The sequence below is a fragment of the Megalobrama amblycephala genome, linkage group LG3, assembly GCF_018812025.1.
Source record: "Megalobrama amblycephala isolate DHTTF-2021 linkage group LG3, ASM1881202v1, whole genome shotgun sequence".
NCBI classification, from domain to species: domain Eukaryota; kingdom Metazoa; phylum Chordata; class Actinopteri; order Cypriniformes; family Xenocyprididae; genus Megalobrama; species Megalobrama amblycephala.
In genome coordinates this window covers 900,290-907,455 of record NC_063046.1, presented here as the reverse complement: position 1 = coordinate 907,455, position 7,166 = coordinate 900,290, and the positions used below count along the sequence as shown (strand labels likewise).

Below are 7,166 nucleotides of genomic sequence, written 5' to 3'. Positions count from 1 at the left end.
CTGAAAAATCGTAACAGTCTTCAAAACACATTGAGGTTATTAGTACGATTACTGAAATCTGTTTAATTTATGCATGACTGGCATTATGCATCGCATTAAGTTTATTAGTTTGTTTAAAACTGTGTTCCATACAAATGGATGGAAATTTTGAATGCAATTCAAGCGCATATGACTTAAATATTTTTGAGTGGGTAGCTCTGTGTGATCTAAAACGCTTCCTCAGAGATGTGCTGATGGACGTTTGGCAGTCACGGATATCATGAACGGCCTCAGACTTATGGAGTTTCTCGGTGACACACTGATCACATGACGGGGATGTGAACAGCAAATGACAAAAACAGACTCCATGAATCCTCTTGGACGTCTTTTTATTGCAAATAAAAATAATCTTATAATCATATAAATGTAATTTCCCTAAATCAAACCCTGACAGCACACCTGCGGCGATCACAAGAGCACAGTGAATGATCTTATTGAAACTGCTCTCCATCCGGTTTTTCAGCTTATCACTATGAGGAAACGTTTGTTTTCTGTGGAGTATGACAGAAATCATGTGAATGTTGCATTCGTTCACATAAACACCCTGTCATATTTGATTTAATGACTTCTCTTCCTTGCACAAAGGACTGAAATGAAAGGTACAAAGTAGTCATTATATGCTTACACTTCAGGTATTTGAAGATACAAAAGTGACAGAATAACATACAGTATGTGCAGAGTAGCATGGGCAAAGAGTATATAATATAATTCACATTTTACATGATATTGTTAGATAATTTTCACATCATATCCAAACAAAGCTGAGAAAAATATTATGAAAATCTCACAAAACAAGAACATAGAAAAAAGAAACCCTCTTACTATTGTGTTTTTCATCATCATCAAGATTTTTATTCGATTTTTATTAACAACTACACATAATTTTACATATTAGCAGAAAAAGCTGCATGGCTTATTTTAATTACTAGTCATTTTTACTAGTCATTTGACTAGTAAACTTAATCTCAATCAAAAAGATGCAAAAACAAAAGTTACTTAAGACAAAATTTATTAAGACCTTTTAATAAATTTTATATTGATTTTGAGTGATACATTCGTTTATCACGGTGTTGTTTTTTTTATTTGCAAAAAGGGAATTACTTAAAATTGCATGTACTGAATAGAAGAGAATCAAATGAAATATCTTACTAGATCATATAGTAACAAAAAAAGAAGAACTAAGCAGAACTAAAGCTCATTTGCACTTCCGTGCCACACTCTGCATCTGCATCGCTATAATACAAAGACACTTTTGTTGATACGCAAAGTTGTGAGAACATATGAGAGAGTTATTTGCATGGCAGGTTTCCAAAAAGGGAAAATTCTTGTCCAGCAGGTTCATCTCAACTCTGAAATGTTGTGTTCCTCTTTGCAAATTAAAAAGGTTTAAAAACATTTACATAAAGGCTGCTTTATGTCTCTTATGATCAATGAGGAAGGGAGCTTGAATATACTGTCTTCAGCCCCAGATCTCCCACCGGTACGGCTGAATAATTCTTCATAGTTTTCCTCTGCTTTTGGTAAGTGAAGAATTTTAAGAATGCGATTCTATCTGTTCCATTTCCTCTTCCTGATTGCTAACTGCTAAAGCTTAAAAAATGCTATCATTTGACACGGATATTGTTAAAATCCTATCACTGCCTCATTAGTTGTTGTTTACATTAGTGACAGGGAAGATGTTATACAATATATCACTGGTGTCTTATTTCTTCATCATAAGTGTGAGGGAAAGCGTGGTGAACTGGTGTGAATGGTGTCTTGGTAGAGGAAGTGGTCCCACTTTATATTAAGTGGCCTTAACAACTATGTACTTACATCAAAAAATAAGTACAATGTACTTATTGTGTTCATATTGAAATGCAAAACACTTTTGCTGCTATTGAGGTGGATACGGGTAAGGTTAGGGACATGTTTGGTGGTATGGGAAGGTTTAAGGGTAGAGGTAAGGTGTAAGGGTTGGGTCAACAGTGTAATTATAAATGTAATAACAGAAATGAATTACAGATGTAATTACATGCAGGTATTTTTAAAATATAACTACAATGTAAAAACATGTATGTACACAGTAAGTGCATTGTATTAAATGATTAATTTAAATGCAAGTACATAGTAGTTAAGGCCACTTAATATAAAGTGGGACTGAGGAGGTCAATGTGGCAAAGGTGTTTATAGCTATAAGTCATTATTTTATAAATATTTACCTTAATGACGTTGTACACACTCTGTGATCCTCTATGAACAACATCACAGGCTGGCTTATTTTAGTAAGGCCATATGAAAAATCTTTGTAATTTTTTACAATTTTAATTATATTTTATAAATAAAACACATCTAATCAATTTAATTAATAAAAATGAGTTAAAAATGTTTTATCTCTTCAGAAAGTCTGTTGTCCATTTTAATTTTTCAGGATTCTGTGTTTTATGATTAAATGCAAATTTATTATAAAAAATGGTTGTAATCAAACAATGCAGATGTACCCAAAAAATTGGACTAAAATCAATTCTTTTTCATTTTTTTGGCAAACAAAGTGCTGTGATTAAAACATGGACAATTGAAATTTCTTAAAAATAATGTTGTAGTTGTTATTTTTACTTTGAATAGTACATCCTGCAGTAAAATAATATATTTCTGTCATAATTTCTTCAAGTCAAAACAAAATGTTTACAGTAACCATGAAATCATTCTTATATTTTTAATGGAATATTGCAGTATTTTTTTTATTGGTTCACATCATTATTGTGTTAAATTCATGTTCCTCGTAATCTTCTCTGATGACGAGGGCGGGGCAACCTGTCACTCACATGAGATCCACCAATAGCAAACCACAACCATCCAATCAATTCAGACAAAATCAAGCCCCGCCCTACATTTGTTCTTGTTCCAGAAGCTATTTCACACAGCACAACTTCTCTTTCCTGATAGTAGTACTTCGCACTTTAATAACCAGACTCTGGGGCCTATTATAGTTACTGAAAGTCCTAGAGGTGCATTCACTAAACAGCTGAACACCATATTTAAATTATGTTTTAAACAAAGATATTTATGTACATTTCCTTGCAGTTATGCCAGAGGTAAATAACCAAATAATGAATCTGATTTGTATAATTCCTAAACATCAAAGTGTGCAAATGAAGTACGTTTTCATTAGGCCAGTTCTTTCTTAGTGCACTCCCAGCCAGAATGTGACTCAGCTTTTACAAACAAAAATAATGCAAGCAGAGAGATGCCAGCACCTGAACCTATTAAAAAATGTGACAGTGATTGTGATCAAAATGTGACAAAACACATGTTGACATGGTGACAATACTTGCTTTTTCAGATTTGGTGAACATGCAGAACTCCATGGGTCGTAACGCAGGATTCTTGCTCCTCTGCGGTGAGATATGATCAATGCATTTCTGTCAAACTAAGAGATGTGATGACGCAGAATGACGTCCCTCTAAAAGATCTGTTGGGGTTCAGTATCTATGAGATTTCAATTTATCTCTTTGCCAGATTTCATGAGCATGACCAGTCAAAAGTCTGAACACACTTTTATATTTTTTTTAAGAAATGAAAACGAAAACAAATATGGAAACGATGTAATGAGCAAAACATGACAAAAATGAGCTTCTTTGCTGCTGCTCCGTCTACTGATCCATCCAGCAAAGAGGAAACACTCCTGATAATATATGATAAAACGATTCTACACGCTTAAAAGAATTATTATATCGCATATTGCAATATTTATCACATATCTCTTTTTTTTTTTTTTTTTCAATATTGTGCAGCCCTTGTGAGAAACACAAATTCAAACAAGTGTGTCCAAACTTTTCACTTGTACTTTTGGGGAGTATAAATTTTAATATCAAGTAATAACTTATATTAACTCTTATAACTTACAATACTTATAGTATTGTAAAAAGCAAAAAAAAAAAAAAAAAAGTCAAAAAGAGTGTCAAAATGACAAGTATTTAATGTTTTTATTTGCAGGAATCTTGAATTCATTTTTTTCTCCAGTTACAAACCAATTTGCAAAAAATTCACCTACAAATAATGCTCTGCTTACAATTACAAACCCTCCTACAACAGCAACAACAACACAACTTACATCTACAGCTGAACCAACGGCCACAACTCTAACATCTACAACAGATCATAGAGTTACAACTACAGCCCCTCTTACAGCAACAACACAACTTACATCTACAGCTGAACCAACAATCACAACTCCTTCAACATCTACAACAGATCACACAGCTACAACTACAGCCCCTCTTACAGCAACAACAACATAACCTACATCTACAACTGAACCAACAATCACAACTCCTTCAACATCTACAACAGATCATAGAGTTACAACGACAGCCCCTCTTACAGCAACAACAACACAACCTACATCTACAACTGAACCAACAATCACTACTCCTTCAACATCTACAACAGATCATACAGCTACAACTACAGCCCCTCTTACAGCAACAACAACACAACCTACATCTACAACTGAACCAACAATCACTACTCCTTCAACATCTACAACAGATCATACAGCTACAACTACAGCCCCTCTTACAGCAACAACAACACAACCTACATCTACAACTGAACCAACAATCACAACTCCTTCAACATCTACAACAGATCATAGAGTTACAACGACAGCCCCTCTTACAGCAACAACAACACAACCTACATCTACAACTGAACCAACAATCACTACTCCTTCAACATCTACAACAGATCATACAGCTACAACTACAGCCCCTCTTACAGCAACAACAACACAACCTACATCTACAACTGAACCAACAATCACTACTCCTTCAACATCTACAACAGATCATACAGCTACAACTACAGCCCCTCTTACAGCAACAACAACACAACCTACATCTACAACTGAACCAACAATCACAACTCCTTCAACATCTACAACAGATCATAGAGTTACAACGACAGCCCCTCTTACAGCAACAACAACACAACCTACATCTACAACTGAACCAACAATCACAACTCCTTCAACATCTACAACAGATCATAGAGTTACAACGACAGCCCCTCTTACAGCAACAACAACACAACCTACATCTACAACTGAACCAACAATCACTACTCCTTCAACATCTACAACAGATCATACAGCTACAACGACAGCCCCTCTTACAGCAACAACAACACAACTTACATCTACAACTGAACCAACAATCACAACTCATTCAACATCTACAACAGATCATACAGCTACAACTACAGCCCCTCTTACAGCAACAACAACACAACCTACATCTACAACTGAACCAACAATCACTACTCCTTCAACATCTACAACAGATCATACAGCTACAACGACAGCTCTTCTTACAGCAACAACAACACAACTTACATCTACAGCTGAACCAACGGCCACAACTCTAACATCTACAACAGATCATAGAGTTACAACTACAGCCCCTCTTACAGCAACAACAACACAACTTACATCTACAACTGAACCAACAATCACAACTCATTCAATATCTACAACAGATCATACAGCTCCAACTACAGCCCCTCTTACAGCAACAACAACACAACTTACATCTACAACTGAACCAATGGCCACAACTCTAAAATCTACAGCAGATCATAGAGTTACAACTACAGCCCCTCTTACAGCAACAACAACACAACTTACATCTACAACTGAACCAACAATCACTACTCATTCAACATCTACAACAGATCATACAGCTCCAACTACAGCCCCTCTTACAGCAACAACAACACAACTTACATCTACAACTGAACCAATGGCCACAACTCTAAAATCTACAGCAGATCATAGAGTTACAACTACAGCCCCTCGTACAGCAACAACAACACAACTTACATATACAGCTGAACCAACAATCACAACTCATTCAACATCTACAACAGATCATACAGCTACAACTACAGATCTTCTTAAGGCAATGACAACACAACTTACATCTACAACTGAACCAACAATCACAACTCCTTCAACATCTACAACAGATCATATAACTACAACTACAGATCTTCTTATACCACTGACAAAACAACTTACATCTACAACTAAACAACTGGCCAAGACTCTTTCAACATCTCCAACAGATCATACGGCTACAACTACAGCTCTTCTTACAGCAACAGCAACACAACTTACATCTACAACTGAACCAAAGGCCACAACTCATTCAACATCTACAACAGATCATACAGAACCAACAACAAAACAACTTACATCTACAACTGAACAACTGGCTAGGATTTCTTCAACAACAACAACAGATCATACAACTACAACTACAGATCTTCTTATATCAATGACAACACAACTTACATCTACAGCTGAACCAACAATCACAACTCATTCAACATCTACAACAGATCATAGAGTTACAACTACAGCCCCTCTTACAGCAACAACAACACAACTTACATCTACAACTGAACCAACAATCACAACTCCTTCAACATCTACAACAGATCATACAGAACCAACAACAAAACAACTTTCATCTACAACTGAACAACTGGCTAGGATTTCTTCAACAACAACAACAGATCATACAACTACAACTACAGATCTTCTTATATCAATGACAACACAACTTACATCTACAGCTGAACCAACAATCACAACTCATTCAACATCTACAACAGATCATAGAGTTACAACTACAGCCCCTCTTACAGCAACAACACAACTTACATCTACAACTGAACCAACATTCACAACTCCTTCAACATCTACAACAGATCATAGAGTTACAACTATAGCCCCTCTTACAGCAACAACAACACAACTTACATCTACAACTGAACCAACATTCACAACTCCTTCAACATCTACAACAGATCATAGAGTTACAACTACAGCCCCTCTTACAGCAACAACAACACAACTTACATCTACAACTGAACCAACAATCACTACTCATTCAACATCTACAACAGATCATAGAGTTACAACTACAGCCCCTCGTACAGCAACAACAACACAACTTACATCTACAACTGAACCAACAATCACAACTCATTCAACATCTACAACAGATCATACAGCTACAACTACAGCCCCTCTTACAGTAACAACAACACAACTTACATCTACAACTGAACCAACAATCACA

The 7,166-nt window shown here is 35.7% G+C and overlaps 1 long non-coding RNA gene across 1 annotated transcript; it reads left to right on the top strand.

Annotated features, from left to right (window-relative positions):
* The first annotated feature begins 960 nt into the window (after nt 1–960).
* On the top strand, nt 961–4,313 carry LOC125264234. Its single transcript, XR_007184040.1, has 3 exons — nt 961–1,559; nt 3,362–3,418; nt 4,015–4,313. It is a non-coding gene; the product is annotated as an uncharacterized LOC125264234 (long non-coding RNA).
* Nucleotides 4,314–7,166: the final 2,853 nt, after the last annotated feature.